General features: G+C 52.2%; 1 protein-coding gene across 6 annotated transcripts in view; it reads right to left on the bottom strand.

Moving 5' to 3' along the window:
- Nucleotides 1-19,008, bottom strand: part of LOC147107204 (inositol 1,4,5-triphosphate receptor associated 1-like) — a 251,510-nt gene that overhangs the window by 166,980 nt on the left and 65,522 nt on the right. For 5 of the 6 annotated variants that reach the window (XM_086008386.1, XM_086008381.1, XM_086008387.1 and 2 more), the window contains exons 2-3: nucleotides 3,075-3,201; nucleotides 1,588-1,744 (exon numbers count right to left, since the gene is read on the bottom strand). The gene's annotated coding sequence lies outside the window, so the exon portion shown is untranslated. Of the gene's footprint in view, nucleotides 1-1,587; nucleotides 1,745-3,074; nucleotides 3,202-7,674; nucleotides 7,932-19,008 lie in introns of those variants that run through there. The other variant, XM_086008384.1, reaches the window with a different exon arrangement.

The raw sequence follows: 19,008 nt of genomic DNA, 5'->3' as shown, positions 1-19,008 counted from the left end.
CAGTACTGAGGGAGCGCCAGTACTGAGGGAGCGCCGCACTGTCGGAGGGGCATTACTGAGGGAGCGCCGCACTGTCGGAGAGGCAGTACTGAGGGAGCGCCGCACTGTCGGAGGGGCAGTACTGAGGGAGCGCTTGACTGTCGGAGGGGCAGTAATGAGGGAGCGCCGCACTGTTGGAGGGGCAGTACTGAGGGAGCGCCGCACTGTCGGAGGGGCAGTACTTAGGGAGCGCCGCACTGTCGGAGAGGCAGTACTGAGGGAGCGTCGCACTGTCAGAGGGTCAGTACTGAGGGAGCGCTGCACTGTCGGAGGGGCAGTACTGAGGGAGCGTCGCACTGTCGGAGGGTCAGTACTGAGGGAGCGCTGCACTGTCGGAGGGGCAGTACTGAGGGAGCGCTGCACTGTCGGAGGGGCGGTACTGAGGGGGTGCTGCGCTGTCGGAGGGGCAGTACTGAGGGAGCGCTGCAATGTCGGAGGGGCAGTACTGAGGGAGCACTGCACTGTCGGAGGAGCAGTACTGAGGGAGTGCTGCATTGTCGAGGGGCCGTACTGAGGGAGCGCTGCACTGTCGGAGGGGCAGTACTGAGGGAGTGCTGCACTGTCGGAGGGGCAGTACTGAGGGAGCGCTGCACTGTCGGAGGGGCAGTACTGAGGGAGTGCCGCACTGTCGGAGGGGCTGTACTGAGGGAGTGCTGCACTGTCGGAGGGGCAGTACTGAGGGAGCGCTGCACTGTCGGAGGGGCAGTACTGAGGGAACGCCACACTGTTGGAGGGGCAGTACTGAGGGAGTGTTGCCCTGTTGGAGGGGCAGTACTGAGGGAGTGTTGCACTGTCGAAGGGGCGGTACTGAGGGAGTGCTGCACTGTCGGAGGGGCAGTACTGAGGGAGTGCCGCACTGTCGGAGGGGCAGTACTGAGGGAACGCCACACTGTTGGAGGGGCAGTACTGAGGGAGTGTTGCCCTGTTGGAGGGGCAGTACTGAGGGAGCACCGCACTGTCGGAGGGGCAGTACTGAGGGAGTGCTGCACTGTCGGAGGGGCAGTACTGAGGGAGCGCTGCACTGTTGGTGATGCCGTCTTTCGGGTGAGACGTTAAACCGAGGCCCCGTCTGCTCTCTCAGTTGGAGGTAAAAGATCCTATGGCCACTATTTCGAAGAAGAGCACGGGGTGTTCACCTGGCGTCCTGGTCAAATTTTATCCCTCAAACAACATCCCTAAAAACAGATAATCTGATCACCAGCAGCCCACGCAAGTGGCCATTCTTAATGCGTGAGCTTGGGTTTCTTTAAGTACGGAGGAAATCGGAGCCGATGCTGATCCTATCCTCCTCCAACATTCCCAGGCATGAATCACTGGATTAGCAACAACAATCAGGAAACAACAACCCACGACCTTCTGGTGAAGGCAGGCGCCACCTTTCCCCATTTGCCCTCTTGCATAGCTCAGGTTCAGCGGCTTCAGTGAAACGTGCACGGCGCTGGAAGGTTTGGCGTCACCACGGCGCTCCGACTGGCCGCGTATTTCACTGTCCGGCGCGGCTCGTTGTGATTCGGATAAGCTGCGATTAAAAAGTAATTTTGGCCTCACCCGCTTGTGGTCTTTGTGTCTCTCTCTTCAGTCAAGGGCCCCTTTGATGGTGAAAGTTTCTCTCCTTCCGCTTGACTTTGACCCACTGACAATGGTCTGAAATGCCTCTGGCTTCCAAATGTTTGGCGGCTCCAGGAATGTTCTAGATTAAGGGCATCTGTGACATTACAGCACAACAGTAATGAATCCTGTGCTCTGGGCAGGTTGTATCTCTATTGGTAGTAAATGTGTGGAGATAGCGAGCAAAAAGACAACAATACACGGCTTGTGGATCTGATCATCTTCCTATGGGCACCTGTATCTGAATTTGTTCTCTGATTAATGATAACTGCAAAACCACAGGAACAAAATGGACGAGCAAGGCCATTTGGCCTATTCAGCCATGGCTCAGTGGGTAGCACTCTTGCCTCTGAGTCAGAAGATTGTGTGTTCATAGTCCCACTCCAGAGACTGGAGCATAAATATCCAGGCTGACACTGTCGGAGGGGCAGTACTGAGGGAGCCCGCACTGTCGGAGGGGCAGTACTGAGGGAGCGCTGCACTGTCGGAGGGGCAGTACTGAGGGAGCCCGCACTGTCGGGAGGGGCAGTACTGAGGGAGCGCCGCACTGTCGGAGGGGCAGTACTGAGGGAGCGCTGCACTGTCGGAGGGGCAGTACTGAGGGAGCCCGCACTGTCGGAGGGGCAGTACTGAGGGAGCGCTGCACTGTCGGAGGGGCAGTACTGAGGGAGCCCGCACTGTCGGGAGGGGCAGTACTGAGGGAGCGCCGCACTGTCGGAGGGGTAGTACTGGGGGAGCGCCGCACTGTCGGAGGGGCAGTACTGAGGGAGCGCTACACTGTCGGGAGGGGCAGTACTGAGAGAATGCTGCACTGTCAGAGGGGCAGTACTGAGGGAGCGCTGCACTGTCGGAGGGGCAGTGCTGAGGGAGCGCTGCGCTGTCGGAGGGGCAGTACTGAGGGAGCGCTGCACTGTCAGAGGGGCAGTACTGAGGGAGTGCCGCACTGTCGGAGGAACAGTACTGAGGGAGCGCTGCACTATCGGAGGAACAGTACTGAGGGAGTGCCGCACTGTCGGTGGGGCAGTACTGAGGGAGTGCTGCACTGTCGGGAGGGGCAGTACTGAGGGAGCGCTGCACTGTCGGAGGGGCAGTATTGAGGGAGCACTGCACTGTCGGAGGGGCAGTACTGAGGGAGTGCTGCACTGTCAGAGGTGCCGCCTTTTGGATGAGATGTTAAACCGAGGCCCCGTCTGCTTTCTCAGGTGGATGTAAAAATCAAAGAAGAGCAGGGGAGTTCTCCCACGTGTCCTGGGCCAATATTTATCTCTCGACCAATCACATTGCTGTTTGTGGGATCTTGCCGTGCGCAAACTGACTGCCGCGTTTCCTACATTACACTTCAAAAGTACTCAATTGGTTATAAAGCGCTTTTGGACGTCTGGAGGTCGTGAAAGGCACCGTATAAATACAAGTTCTTGCGATCCTACCTAGGAGAGGCGTGTGCAGTCCCGAGCTGCCATGGTCTATGCACAGTCCAGCGTGGATACTGAGTGACTGTTGACGTAATTGGACAAGGATCTCCTGAGATAATGGCCACACATCTGTTTCCTGTTTCTGCATCACAAGAAAAAAATTTGATTGTAAGTTTAATTTGAAACAAAAGTTCATCATTTTTTTTCAAATAAACAGTAACTTAAAACAGCACATTGGGTTCGTGCAGGGGAATCTGTCAATCTTGTTCTGCAATATTGAAATGACTGTGCTATACTATTTTGGTAACTTGGTGATGGCCTTATTTTGTGTCTGGAACTGCTCTCACTCATAAATGTACATTATATTGTGTCCCTCCTAGATTATTAAACACAGGAACATCGGAATTGCGAGATGATAAAAAAACCAAGGTCCATCTACTTCACCTTCTACCATCCTGGTAGTCACATAATACGATACTGGACTAATGATCCGGAGACGTGAGTTCAAATCCCACCACGGCAGCTGGGGAATTTAAATTCAGTTAATTAAATAAATCTGGAATAAAAAGCTAGTATCAGTAACGGTGACCATGAAACTATCGGATTGTCGTAAAATCCCATCTGGTTCACTAATGTCCTTTAGGGAAGGAAATCTGCCGTCCTTACCCGGTCTGGCCTATGTGTGACTCCAGACCCGCAGCAATGTGGTTGACTCGTAACTGCCCTCTGAAATGGCCCAGCAAGTCACTCAGTTGTAACAAACCGCGACGAAACACAATAAGAATAATGAAACCAGACGGACCACCCGGCATCGACCCCGGCACCAGCTACGGACACGGCAACGGCACACCCAGCCCAGTCAACCCTGCAAAGTCCTCCTCACCAACATCTGGGGACTTGTGCCAAAATTGGGAGAGCTGTCCCACAGACTAGTCAAGCAACAGCCTGACATCGTCATCCTCACAGAATCATACCTTTCAGCCAATGTCCCAGACTCCTCCATCACCATCCTGGGTATGTCCTGTCCCACCAACAGAACAGACCCACCAGGAGTGGCAGCACAGTGGTATACAGTCGGGAAGGAGTGGCCCTGAGAGTCCTCACCATTCACTCCTGACCCCATGAAGTCTCATGGCTTCAGGTGAAGCATGGGCAAGGAAACCTCCTGCTGATTACCACATGCCACTCTCCCTCAGCTGATGAATCAGTACTCCTCCATGTTGAACACCACTTGGAAGAAGCACTGAGAGTAGCAAGGGCACAGAATGTACTCTGGGTGGGGGACTTCAATGTCCATCACCAAGAGTGGCTCGGTAGCACCACTACTGACCGAGCTGGCCAAGTCCTGAAGGACATAGCTGCCAGTCTGGGCCTGTGGCAGGTGGTGAGTGAACCAACAAGAGGAAAAACCTACTTGACCTCGTCCTCACCAATATACCTGTCGCAGATGCATCTGTCCATGACAGTATTGGCAGCAGTGACCACCGCACAGTCATTGTGGAGACAAAGTCCCGTCTTCACACTGAGGACACCCTCCATCGTGTTGTATGGCACTACCACCGTGCTAAATGGGATAGATTCAGAACAGATCTAGTAGCTCAAAGCTTGGCATCCGTGAGGCGCTGTGGGCCATCAGCAGCAGAATTGTATTCCACCACAATCTGTAACCTCATGGCCCGGGATATCCCTCACTCTACCATTACCATCTAGCCAGGGGACCAACCCTGGTTCAATAAGGAGTGTAGAAGAGCATGTCAGGAGCAGCACCAGGCGTACCTAAAAATGAGGTGCCAACCTGGGGAAGCGGCAACACAGGACTACATGCATGCTAAAAAGCGGGAAGCAGCATGCTATAGACAGGGCTAAGCGATCCCACAATCAACGGATCAGATCAAAGCTCTGCAGTTCTGCCACATCCAGTCGTGAATGGTGGTGGACCATTAAACAACTAACGGGAGGAGGAGACTCCAAGAATATCCCCATCCTCAATGATGGTGGAACCCAGCACGTGAGTGCAAAAGACAAGGCTGTTGCGTTTGCAACCATCTTCAGCCAGAAGTGCCGAGTGGATGATCCATATCGGCCTACTCCAGAGGACCCCACCATCACAGAAGCCAGTCTTCAGCCAATTCGATTCACTCCACGTGATATCAAGAAACGGCTGAGCGCACTGGATACAGCAAAGGCTATGGGCCCCGACAACATCCCAGCTATCGTGCTGAAGGCTTGTGCTCCAGAACTAGCCGCGCCTCTAACCAAGCTGTTCCAGTACAGCTACAACACTGGCATCTATCCGACAATGTGGAAAACTGCCCAGGTATGTCCTGTCCACAAAAAGCAGGACAAATCCATACTGCCCCATCAGTCTACTCTCAATCATCGGCAAAGTGATGGAAGGTGTCATCGACACTGCTATCAAGCGGCGCTTACTCACCAATAACCTGCTCACTGATGCCCAGTTTCGGTTCCACCAAGACCACTCGTCTCCTGACCTCATTGCAGCCTTGGTCCAAACATGGACAAAGGAGCTGAATTCCAGAGGTGAGGTGAGAGTGACTGCCCTTGACATCAAGGCAGCATTGCACCAAGTGTGGCATCAAGGAGCCCCAGTAAAACTGAAGTCAATGGGAATCGGGAGGAAAACTCTCCACTGGCTGGAGTCATAACTAGCACAAAGGAAGATGGTTGTGGTGGTTGAAGGTCAATCATCACAGCCTCAGGACATCGCTGCAGGAGTTCCTCAGGGCAGTGTCCTAGGCCCAACCATCTTCAGTTGCTTCATCAATGACCTTCCCTGCAACATAAGGTCAGAAATGGGGATGTTCACTGATGACTGCACAGTGTTCAGTGCCATTCGCAACTCCACAGGTAATGAAGCAGTCCATGCCCGCATGCAACAAGACCTGGACGACGTTCAGACTTGGGCTGATAAGTGGCAGGTAACATTCGCGCCACAGAAGTGCCGGGCAATGACTATCTCCAACAAGCGAGAGTCTAACCACCTCCCCTTGACACTCAATGGCATTACCATCGCCAAATCCCCCACCATCAACATCCTGGGGGTCACCGTTAACCTGAAACTTAGCTGGACCAGCCACATAAATACTGTGGCAACAAGAGCAGGTCAGAGACTAGGTATTCTGCAGCGAGTGTCTCACCTCCTGACTCCCCAAAGCCTTTCCACCATCTACAAGGCACAAGTAAGGAGTGTGATGGAATACTCTCCACTTGCCTGGATGAGTGCAGCTCCAACAACGCTCAAGAAGCTCGACACCATCCAGGACAAAGCAACCCACTTGATTGGCACCCCATCCACCACCTTAAACATTCACTCTCTCCACCACCGGCGTACCGTGGCTGCAGTGTGTACCATCTACAAAATGCACTGCAGCAACTCACCAAGGCTTCTTCGGCAGCACCTCCCAAACCTGCAACCTCTACCACCTAGAAGGACAAGGGCAGCAGGTGCATGGGGACACCGCCACCTCCAAGTTCCCCTGCAAGTCACACACCATCCTGACTTAGAAATATATCGCCGATCCTTCATCGTCGCTGGGTCAAAATCCTGGAACAGCACTGTGGGAGTACCATCACCACACGAACTGGAGCAGTTCAAGAAGGCGGCTCACCACCGCCTTCTCAAGGGCAACTAGGGATGGGCAATAAATGCTGGCATTGCCAGCAATACCCTGATCCCATAAACGAATTTTAAAAAATGGAGTTGTTGACCAATCACAGCGATCAATCTCGATCAATGAGTCTGCAACAGACCCAGACATGAGTCGAGGAAAACCCCCAGTGGTGGAGAGCTTTGTGAACCAGAGGTCCAAAGTCACCTGTTCCTCCCGAGCTCGCTCCACTCACCACACGCCCTGTCTCCCATTACTCATAGGCTGTGTGCCGAAATATTACTTTCTGAAAGAAATCGATCTCATATTGCATTTGAATGAATCGACATGAACTGCTCCCACCGTCTCCCCAGGGAGTCTTTTCCATAGATTGACCACTCGCTCACTGAAATACTGTTTCCGCAGGTTAGTTTTGACTTTCCCCCCTTCAGGTGCAGGCCGTGTCCTCTGGTTCTACTGTTCTGGACGCGGTGAAGTAGCTCACCATGGTCGACACTATCCAGTCCCTTCTGAATCCTAAAAGCAGCAATCGTGTCGTCTCTCAACCTTCTCCTTTCCAGTGAGAACAGGACCAATTTACACAATCGCTCCTCATAATCCAATCCCTCCATCCCCTCAATCATTCTGGTTTCTCTCTTCTGCATCATAAGAATTAGGAGCAGGAGTCGGCCATACAACCCCTCGAGCCTGCTCCGTCATTCAATAAGATCATGGCTGATCTTCTACCTCATCTCCACTTTCCTGCACTATCCCCATATTCCTTGATTCCCTTAATATTCAAAAATCTATCGATCTCAGCCTTGAATATACTCAACGACTGAGCCTCCACAGCCCTCTGGGGTGGAGAATTCCAAAGTATCCTTTCAATAGATGCAATATCCTTTTTGAATGCTGGTGACCAGAACTGTACACTGTATTCTAAGTGCAGTCGCACCAATGATTTATAAAGTGGCAGAATTAAGTCACTATTTTGTCGCAATATTTACCTTTTAATACATCCCCACTTCTGGTTTGCTTTACTCACTGCCGGCAAGTATTGTTGCGATTGCTTCCATTTATTGTCAATCAGGACACTCGCTCTCGTTCATATTCTGTGCACGTTATTTTCTTTCCATTTGTTGCTTGTTTCTCTTTGCTCTTTAACTTACAGATGTGTCTCTCTCGCAGTTTCCTCCTCTGTTTTGTCTCTCGCTCTCCGTGGCCTCACTCACTCTGCCCGTTGTGTGAAGACCGCTACATTTCTCTGCTTGGACTCATCACTTCCTCTCATGACGGTTCTCTTCCAAATGCAGCCACAGCCTAGTTTATGTTAAGCTTGTATCAAATCTTGGTTAGACCACACTTGGAGCACTGTGCACAGTTCTGGTCTCCATATGCTTTGGTTAGACCAAACTTGGAGCACTGTGCACAATTCTGGTCTTCATATACATTGGTTAGACCACATTTAGAGTACTGTGCACAGTTTAGGTCACCATATTATAAAAAGGATATAGAGACACTGGAGAAGGTGCAAAGAAAGACTTACAAGGATGATACCAGAACTGAGAGGTTATATCTATCAGGGTAGACTGAACAGGCTGGGGCTCCTTTCTCTGCAAAAGAGAAGACTAAGGCGTGGCCTTATAGAGGTCATAAAGATTATGAAGGGGTTTGATAGGGTAGAGGTAGAGAAGATATTCCCACTTGTTGTAGGAGACCAGAACTAGGGGCCATAAATATAAGTAGTCACTAATAAATCCAGAAAGGAATTCAGGATAAACTTCTTTACCCAGAGAGTGTTTAGAATGTGGAAATCGCTACCACAGGAAGTGGTTGAGGCGAATGGCATTTAAGGGGAAGCTAGATAAACACATGAGGGAGAAAGGAATAGAAGGATATGCTAATGGGTTGTGTTGAAGAAAGACTGGAGGAAGCTCGTGTGGAGCATAAACACCGGCAAACACAGAAAGACTTGCATTTCCCCTGCGCCTTTCACAGATGCAGGATGGCCCAATGTGCTTTACAGCCAATGAAGTACTTTTGAAGTGGAGTCACTGTTGTAATGTCGGAAACGCAGCAGCCAATTTGCGCACAGCAAGGTCCCACAAACAGCAATGTGATGATGACCAGATAATTTGTCTTAGTGCACTCGCTCAGTACTGCGCTGGGAGTGTCAGCCTGGATTTTTGTGCTCTAGTCTCTAGGGTGGGGCTTGACCCCACAACCTTCTCACTCAGAGGCGAAAGTGCTACCCACTGAGCCATGGCCGACACTTACAGCATTTGTGCGAAAGCCAAGGGAGAAATATCGAGACCTGTGAGGTGAGAGGTTGTCCTACAGTGTCGGCCTCATTGCGAGCTTGCAGAGATGTCTGTTGCAGCAAACTTTTGGGAGCGCCCTGCTTCTCGGTCATTCCAGGAACTGGGCCTGTTTGCCAAATCTCTGGCTAAAGTCAAATTAATTTTTTGACCTGACACTCATGGAGACACATCATTCAGAAGCAACAAACTGCATACCAAAGCTATAGAAGTCAATATAACATTGGCAGGTCAGCCTGCTATTGGCTGTGTATGTTCCTACCTCCCTCCTCCCACTGTTAAAACCCTCATCCATGCCTCTGTCACATAGAGTAAAAAAATTAGAAGGAATTTCTTCACACAGAGGATGGTGAGAATGTGGAACTTGCTGCCACTTGGAGTGGTTAAAATGGAGAGCACTGATGTTATAGAGTCATACGCCTAGAAATTGGGTTGGGGCGCCAAAGTGGCGCAAAAGTCGGCGGAGCGCAGGATTTAGCGCAGCGATCGGAGTGATACCGATCGCCAGAAATTCAGTTTCAGTGCCGCTCGAGGGACACGGGGTGAGGCTCGAGGCGCTCCGCGTCCCTCTTAGGGCGCTGAAACTGATTATCGCAGCGCAACGTGCCGCAGCGCCACACGCTGTGGCACGGCACGCTGCGGTACTGCAGGCCTTCCTCCCACTGTTAAGGGGGAGGTGCCTGCAACAGCGTGATCGCCGCTCGTGAGTGCCGGCAAATGAGCCCGGCACCAAGGAGAAGTGCCGGGCTCTCTGGAAACAGCCGGCAATGCCGCGGGGGGGGGTTAGGAGGCCGGGGACGGAGGTGTTGGCAGGCGGCCGCCGAAAAAGCGGCCGCCCCACACCTCCACCTTAACTTGCGCTGCTGCCGGCACAGTAAGGCCCCGTGAACCGGGCGCGGGTAGCGAGCGGCGCAACTGCGGCATTCGCTACCAAATATCGCGAACGGGGCACGAATGGGGCGCTGCGCACACCGATGATGTCATCGGTGGCGGCGCAGCGCAAATGCCTAACGCCACCATTAGCGCCCCTACTGAATATCGCCGCAGACGCAGCCAGTGGCGCTACAGCCACTGACTGCCTCTTTAGGCGCTAACAGGTGGCGCTACTCACCCAATTTCTCCCCCATAGAGTCATAACGGCACAGAAGGAAGCCATTCGGCCCATCGAGTCTGTGCCGGCTCTCTGTAGAGCAATCCAGTCAGTCCCATTCCCCCGCTCTATCCCCGTAGCCCTCCAAGTTTATTTCCCTCAAGTGCCTATCCAGTCTCCCCTTGAAAACATTGAGTGTCTCCGCTTCCACCACTTCCGTCGGCAGCGAATTCCAGGTCCTCACCACTCGCTGCATAAAAAAGTTTTTCCTCACATCCCCCCTGTATCTCTTGCCCAAAACCTTAAATCTGTGTCCCCTAGTCCTTGTACCATCAACTAGTGGAACAGCCTTTCCCCGTCTAGCCTATCCAAACCCGTCATAATCTTGTACACCTCTATCAAATCACCCCTCAACCTCCTTTGCTCTAATGAAAACAAATCCAGCTTCTCCAACCTGTCCTTGTAGCTAAGATCCCCCATCCCTGGAACCATTCTGGTAAAATCTCCTCTGCACCCTCTCAAGGGCCTTCACATCCTTCCTAAAGTGTGGTGACCAGAACTGGACGCAATACTCCAATTGTGGCCTAACCAGCACTTTATAAAGGTTCAGTATAACTTCTCTACTTTTGTACTCAATACCTCTATTTATGAAGCCGAAAATCCCATATGCTTTGCTAACCACTCTCTCAATATGTCCCGCCACCTTCAGGGACCTATGCACATTAACTCTCAGGTCCCCCTGTCCCTGCAAACACTTTAAAACTGTGCCATTAAGTGTATATTGCCTCTTCCTGTTCCTTCTGCCAAAATGCATCACCTCACACTTCTGCATTTAATGGCTTGATGTATACAACAACAACTTGCATTTATATATCACCTTTAACATAGTAAAATGTCCCAAGGCGCTTCAAGAAACGGCTGAAGACACTGGATACTGCAAAGGCTATGGGCCCTGACAACATTCCGGCAATAGTACTGAAGACTTGTGCTCCAGAACTAGCTGCGCCCCTAGCCAAACTGTTCCAGTACAGCTACAACACTGGCATCTACCCGGTAATGTGGAAAATTGCCCAAGTATGTCCTGTCTACAAAAAGCAGGACAAATCCGACCCGGCCAATTACCGTCCCATCAGTCTACTCTCAATCATCAGCAAAGTGATGGAAGGTGTCGTCGACAGTGCTATCAAGCGGCACTTACTCAGCAATAACCTGCTAACTGACGCCCAGTTTGGGTTCCGCCAGGGCCACTCAGCTCCTGACCTCATTACAGCCTTGGTCCAAACATGGACAAAAGAGCTGAACTCAAGAGGTGAGGTGAGAGTGACTGCCCTTGACAGCAAGGCAGCATTTGATCGAGTGTGGCATCAAGGAGCCCTAGCAAAACTGAAGTCAATGGGAATCAAGGGGAAAACTCTCCATTGGTTGGAATCATACCTAGCACAAAGGAAGTTGGCTGTGGTTGTTGGAGGTCATTCATCTCAATCACATGACATCACTGCAGGAGTTCCTCAGGGCAGTGTCCTAGGCCCAACCATCTTCAGCTGTTTCATCAATGACCTTCCGTCCATCATAAGGTCAGAAGTGGGGATGTTCGCTGATGATTGCACACTGTTCAGCACCATTCGAGACTCGTCAGATACTGACGCAGTCCGTGTCCATATGCAGCAAGACCTGGACAACATTCAGACTTGGGCTGACAAGTGGCAAGTAACATTCACACCACACAAGTGCCAGGCAATGACCATCTCCAACAAGCGAGACTCTAACCATCTCCCCTTGACATTCAATGGCATTACCATCGCTGAATCCCCCACTATCAACATCCTGGGGGTTACCATTGATCAGAAACTGAACTGGACCAACCATATAAATACTGTGGCTACAAGAGCAGGCCAGAGGCTGGGAATTCTGCGGCGAGTGTCTCACCTCCTGACTCCCCAAAGCCTTTCCACCATCTACAAGGCACAAGTCAGGAGTGTGATGGAATACTCTCCACTTGCCTGGATGAGTGCAGCTCCAACAACACTCAAGAAGCTCGACACCATTCAGGATAAAGCAGCCCGCTGGATTGGCACTCCATCCACCACCTTCAAGATTCACTCCCTCCACCACCGGCGCACTGTGGCTGCAGTGTGTACCATCTACAAGATGCACTGCAGCAACTCGCCAAGGCTTCTTCGGCAGCACCTCCCAAACCCGCAACCTCTACCACTTAGAAGGACAAGGGCAGCAGACGCATGGGAACATCACCACCTACAAGTTCCCCTCCAAGCCACACACCATCCTGACTTGGACCTGTATCGCCGTTCCTTCACTGTCGCCGGGCCAAAATCCTGGAACTCCCTTCCTAACAGCATTGTGGGTGTACCTACACCATATGGACTGCAGCGGTTCAAGAAGGCGGCTCACTGCCATCTTCTCAAGGGCAATTAGGGATGGGCACTAAATGCAGGCCTAGCCAGCGACGCCCACATCCCAACAATGAATTTTAAAAAAAGTTGCGCGATTAAAAAAATTGACACCAAGCCACATAAGGAGATATTAGGGCAGAGATCATCTAACCACCTCCCCTTGACATTCAACGGCATTACCATCACCGAATCCCCCACCATCAACATCCTGGGGGTCACCATTGACCAGAAACTTAACTGGACCAGCCACATAAATACTGTGGCAACAAGAGCAGGTCAGAGGCTTAGCATTTTGTGGCAAGTGTCTCAACTCCTAACTCCCCAAAGCCTTTCCACCATCTACAAGGCACAAGTCAGGAGTGTGATGGAATAATCTCCACTTGCCTGGATGAGTGCAGCTCCAACAACACTCAAGAAGCTCGAAACCATCCAGGACAAAGCAGCCCGCTTGACTGGCGCCTCATCCACCACCTTAAACATTCGCTCTGTCCACCAGTGGCGTACCGTGGCTGCAGTGTGTACCATCTACAAGATGCACTGCAGCAACTCGCCAAGGTTTCTTCGGCAGCACCTCCCAAACCCGCGACCTCTTCCACCTAGAAGGACAAGGGCAGCAGGTGCATGGGAGCACCACCACCTCCAAGTTCCCCTCCAAGTCACACACCATCCTGACTTGTAAATATATCGCCGATCCTTCATAGTCGCTGGGTTAAAATCCTGGAGCTCCCTCCCTAACAGCACTGTGGGAGCACCTTCACCACACGGACTGCAGCGGTTCAAGGAGGCGGCTCACCACCACCTTCTCAAGGGCAATTAGGGATGGGCAATAAATGCTGGCCTTGCCAGCGACGCCCACATCCCAGGAACTAATTTTTTTAAATGATCAAAAGCTTGCTCAAAGAGGTAGGTTTTAAGGAGCATCTTTAAGTAGGAAAGAGAGACGGAGAGGTTTATAGAGGGAATTCCAGAGTTTAGGGCCCAGGCAGCTGAAGGCACGGCCGCCAATGGTAGAGCAATGGAAATCAGGGGTGCGTAAGAGGCCAGAATTGGAGGAGTACAGAGATCTCGGAGGGTTGTAGGGCTGGAGGAGGTTGCAGAGATAGGGAGGGGCGAGGCCATGGAAGGATTTGAACACAAGGAAGAGAATTTCAAATACATGAGGGAGAAGGGAATAGAGGGATGGGCCATTGAGGAAAGAGGTTATTAGAGTGGGAGGAGACTCATGTGGAGCATAAACACAAGCATATACCAGTTGGGCCGAATGGCCTATTTCTGTGCTGTAATATAAAAGCTCATCACCGTGTTTACGAGTTTTCCAATCAAAATCTAGAGCTTCACTGTGGAAGGTGAATCAGTCACACGCTGGACATGCCTCTTACGTAAGCAGCTGGATTAAACAGTTGATGATAAATAATGCTTGTATCTGGCAATGGACATCCAGAACATCAAGATAGCTGGCAGGTCACAAGCTGCCCTGTAACTTCCTCCAGTCCTACAACCCTCCGAGATCTCTGCGCTCCTCCAATTCTGGCCTCTTGCCCATCCCCAATTTCCATCGCTCCACCATTGGTGGCCGTGCCTTCAGCTGCCTGGGCCCTAAATTCTGGAATTCCCTCCCTAAACCTCTCCGCCTCTCTCTCCTCTTCAGAGACCCTCCTTAAAACCGAGCTCTTTGACCAACGTCACCTGTCCTAATGTCTCCTTAGGTAGCTTGGTGACAAATTTTGTTTGATTCCGCTGCTGTGAAGCGCCGCGGGACGTTTTACTACATTAAAAGCGCTGTATAAATGCAGGTTGTTGTTGTTGCTGCACTGGTCGATCCATCACACTGAAAGCACAAGTCTATGATATCGCCAGAGAGGAAAAGCTTGAGATGACAGCTCCTGGAAGACATTTCCTGGCGGTTAGATATCAGAATATGCCCGTCTGTGAAGTGATACTAGCGAGGAGTTTATTAGGCAAAGTAAGTAGATAGTTTAAGCCTAATAATTAAATGGTTAGACGGACACAGTCACCATTGGGAAACTATTGACTTAATATTCCGAAGCTGTTTGCAACATAACAATGTAACGTGGGCCACAATGTAAGTCACGCTGGAAAATAGGAGCATCGGCATTGCTCGACAAACTTTATATACATTTGCAATTCTTGTGCGAACTACACACAAAAAACTCAAAGCAAATTGTTCTCCTCAATCAGCAAGTGGGACGCCATTTTCGTAGGGATTACTGACAACAGTCATGCAGCTCCAACAACACTCAAGAAGCTCGACACCATCCAGAACAAAGCAGCCCGCTTGAATGGCCCCCCATCCACCATCTTAATCATTCACTCCCTCCACCACCGGCGCACCGTGGCTGCAGTGTGTACCATCTACAAGATTACTGCAGCAACTCGCCAAGGCTTCTTCGGCAGCACCTCCCAAACCCACGACCTCTTCCACCTAGAAGGACAAGGGCAGCAGGTGCATGGGAACACCACCACCTCCAAGTCACACACTATCCTGACTTAGAAGTATATCGGCCGATTCTTCATCGTCGCTGGGTCAAAATCCTGGAACTCCCTCCCTAACAGCACTGTGGGAGCACCTTCACCACACGGACTGCAGTGGTTCAAGAAGGCGGCTCATCACCACCTTCTCAAGGGCAATTAGGGATGGCCAATAAATGCTGGCCTTGCCAGCGACGCCCACATCCCATAAACGGAAAAAAAAAATTAAAAATTCTTTAGCTGTCAGTGCAGCAAATTCCAGTCATGTTTCCTGGTTCCTGTTAAGGGAACTAGACAAGAAAGAGCCTCTCAGAAATATCTTTCTTGTCCATTGAGTAGATTGGGCCGATACTCTCTGGAGTTTAGAAGAATGAGAGGTGATCTCAGTGAAACATGTAAGATTCTGAGGGGGACAGACAGGGTAGATGCTGAGAGGCTGTTTCCCCTGGCTGGAGAGTCGAGAAATTCTTTTTTATTTATTCGTTCATAGGATGTGGGCGTCGCTGGCAAGGCCAGCATTTATTGCCCAACCCTAATTGCCCTCGAGAAGGTGGTGGTGAGCCGCCTTCTTGAACCGCTGCAGTCCGTGTGGTGAAGGTACTCCCCCAGAGGGCTGTGGAGGCTCAGTCGTTGAGTATATTCAAGGCTGAGATCGATAGATTTTTGAACTCTATGGGAATCAAGGGATATGGAGATAGTCATAGGGTCATAACGGCACAGAAAGAGGCCATTCGGCCCATCGAGTCCGTGCCGGCTTTCTGTAGAGCAATCCAGTCAGTCCCATTCCCCCGCTCTATCTCCGTAGCCCTGCAAGTTTATTTCCCTCAAGTGCCTGTCCAGTCTCCCCTTGAAAACATTGAGTGTCTCCGCTTCCACCACTTCCGTGCGGGAAAGTGGAGTTGAGGTCGAAGATCAGCTGTGATCTTACTGAATGGTGGAGCAGGCTCGAGGGGCCGAATGGCTGACTCTTGTTCCTAATTGTTATGTTCTTATCTCAAAGCACCTCACATACAACGATTTACCCGATGCGCCTCAATAACTTCAAGGCTCAAAGTTAACTGGATAAAACAAGGCTTTTATTAGCAAAGAAAGATGCCTGTGTCTTCACCTAGCTTCACCTAGCATTCTGCTGTTCTGCTGCAAGACAAGCCTGGGCTTGTCTTAAGTAGGGCCAGGTATGGGCGGAGCCGACACACCCAATGGGGAGAAAGGGGGCGGTGCACTATATACAATACAAGGTAAAACACAGGAGCAAGCAATACAACATATGTAGCTAAATACAGAGTCTGATGAATGACATATTTCATCACATTACCTTGGAGAGCAGTGACTGCTGTGAACAGGCAAAGCTGGTCTCTTACCCCAATGCAAATCAACGCTCATCTTTTAGCTCTAATGCAGACCTCCTTCAAGATTAGGATTGATGTTCATGCGCAGTGAGTCAAGAACCTAATGTCCCGCTAATCGACTTCTTTTCATGATTTATATTTTGAGTTGTGCAATAACTTGATTCTACACTAGATATATGGTCATACTTTGCTGATCTGCATCTTTCACAGGTGTCGGCTGTGGCTCAGTGGGTACCACTCTCTAGCTTCTGAGTCATAAGGTCAGGTGTTCAAGTCTCATTCCAGAGACTTGAGCCCATATCTAGGCTGACACTCCAGGGCAGTACTGAGGGAGCGCTGCACTGTCGGAGGGGCAGTACCGAGGGAGCGCTGCAATGTCGGAGGGGCAGTACTGAGGGAGCACTGCACTGTCGGAGGGGCAGTACTGAGGGAGCACTGCACTGTCGGAGGGGCAGTACTGAGGGAGCGCTGCACTATCGGAGGGGCAGTACTGAGGGAGCACTGCACTGTCGGAGGGGCAGTACTGAGGGAGCGCTGCACTATCGGAGGGGCAGTACTGAGGGAGCGCTGCAATGTCGGAGGGGCAGTACTGAGGGAGCGCTGCACTGTTGGAGGGTCAGTAATGAGGGAACGCGGCACTGTCGGAGGGCAGTACTGAGGGAGCGCCGCACTGTCGGAGGGTCAGTACTGAGGGAGCGCTGCACTGTCGGAGGGGCAGTACTGAGGGAGCGCTGCAATGTCGGAGGGGCAGTACTGAGGGAGCACTGCACTGTCGGAGGGGCAGTACTGAGGGAGCGCTGCACTATCGGAGGGGCAGTACTGAGGGAGCGCTGCATTGTCGGAGGGGCAGTACTGAGGGAGCGCTGCACTGTCGGAGGGTCAGTAATGAGGGAACGCGGCACTGTCGGAGGGCAGTACTGAGGGAGCGCCGCACTGTCGGAGGGTCAGTACTGAGGGAGCGCTGCACTGTCGGAGGGGCAGTACTGAGGGAGCGCTGCAATGTCGGAGGGGCAGTACTAAGGGAGCACTGCACTGTCGGAGGGGCAGTACTGAGGGAGCACTGCACTGTCGGAGGGGCAGTACTGAGGGAGCGCTGCACTATCGGAGGGGCAATACTGAGGGAGCGCTGCACTGTTGGAGGGGCAGTACTGAGGGAGTGCTGCACTGTCGGAGGGTCAGTAATGAGGGAGCGCTTCACTGTCGGAGGGTCAGTACTGAGGGAGCGCTGCACTGTCGGAAGGGCAGTACTGAGGGAGCGCTGCACTGTCGGAAGGGCAGTACTGAGGGAGCGCTGCACTTCCGGCCCATTCAAATGTTTGCGCATGCACGCTTTCTCCAATGTAAAAGCCAGTGAGCGGCCAGCGAGGGACCATACAGATGGCCACACTGCCGCGCAGCTTAGTGGGAACATTGGTCCTGACCAATAATTATCCCTAAACCAGCATCACAAAAACAGATTACCTGGTCATTCATAAGAAATAAGAGCAGGAGTCGGCCATTCGGCCCCTCGAGCCTGCTCCGCCATTCAATAAGATCACGGCTGATCTTCGACCTCAACTCCACTTTCCCCCCGATCTCCATATCCCTTAATTCCCCTAGAGTCCAAAAATCTATCGATCTCAGTCCTGAATATACTCAAAGACTCAGCATTCACAGCCCTCTGAGTGAAGAAATTCCTCTTCATCTTAGTCTTAAATGGCCGACCCCTTATCCTGAGACTGTGCCCACTGCTCCCTGCACCCGCTCCTGCTGCACCCTCTCCCCCTCCCCTCCCCCTCCCATGAAAGCACACCCTCCCCACACTCCGTGATGTCACCACCACCCCCGTGCTCTATGCTGTCACCCCCCCACCCCACCCCGCTCCATGATGTCACGATGCCCCTTTAACTAGGGAGTCAGGTGATTGGGACTCCGGGAGAGGGGGAAAGAGTCAAGAGATGGGGGTTCGGGGAACGAGACTGTGATATGGGCGTCAGGGAGGGGGCTGGGGAGGAGAGAGGGAGATTAGGGAATGGGGATTGGGCGGGGAGAGGGAGATTAGAGGTCGGGGGATTGGGGTTCGATGGGGAGAGGGAATTGGGGTTTGTGCGAGGGGAGAGAGATGTTAGAGGTTGTGGGGATTGGGGTTCGGGTAGGGGTGATTGGAGTTAGGGGTTCGGGTGTGGAGAAAGAGGGACTGGGGTTAGGGGGAAGAGGGAGACTGGGGGTTGGGGTTTGGGGTTCGGGTGGGACTGGGGTTCGGGGGTTAGGGGTTCGGGTGGGGAGAGGGAGACTGGGGTTAGGGGGGAGAGGGAGACTGGGGGTTGGGGTTTGGGGTTCGGGTGTGGAGAGAGAGGAACTGGGGTTAGGGGGGAGAGGGAGACTGGGGGTTGGGGTTTGGGGTTCGGGTGGGACTGGGGTTAGGGGGTTTGGTGTTCGGGTGGGGAGAGGGAGACTGGGGTTAGGGGGGTTTGGGTTTCGGGTGGGGGGAGGTGGGGGTTTGGGGTTTGGGCAGGGGAGAGCGGTGGTTGGGGTTTGGGTGGGGTTCAGGAGACTGGGAGTTGGGGATTTGGGGTTCAGGCTGGACTGGGGTTAGGGGGGTTGGGGTTCAGGCGGGGGGTTGGAGTTTGGGCAGGGGCGAGAGGGGGATTGGGGTGGGACTTGGGTATGGGGTTCAGGTGGGGAGAGGGAGACTGGGGGTTGG

The sequence above is a fragment of the Somniosus microcephalus genome, chromosome 15 (assembly GCF_052327205.1).
Source record: "Somniosus microcephalus isolate GS21.2 chromosome 15, FLI_Smic_1.0, whole genome shotgun sequence".
In the NCBI taxonomy this organism is placed as follows: domain Eukaryota; kingdom Metazoa; phylum Chordata; class Chondrichthyes; order Squaliformes; family Somniosidae; genus Somniosus; species Somniosus microcephalus.
Note: the sequence above shows the minus strand (reverse complement) of the source record. Positions and strands in the feature narration are given on the sequence as shown.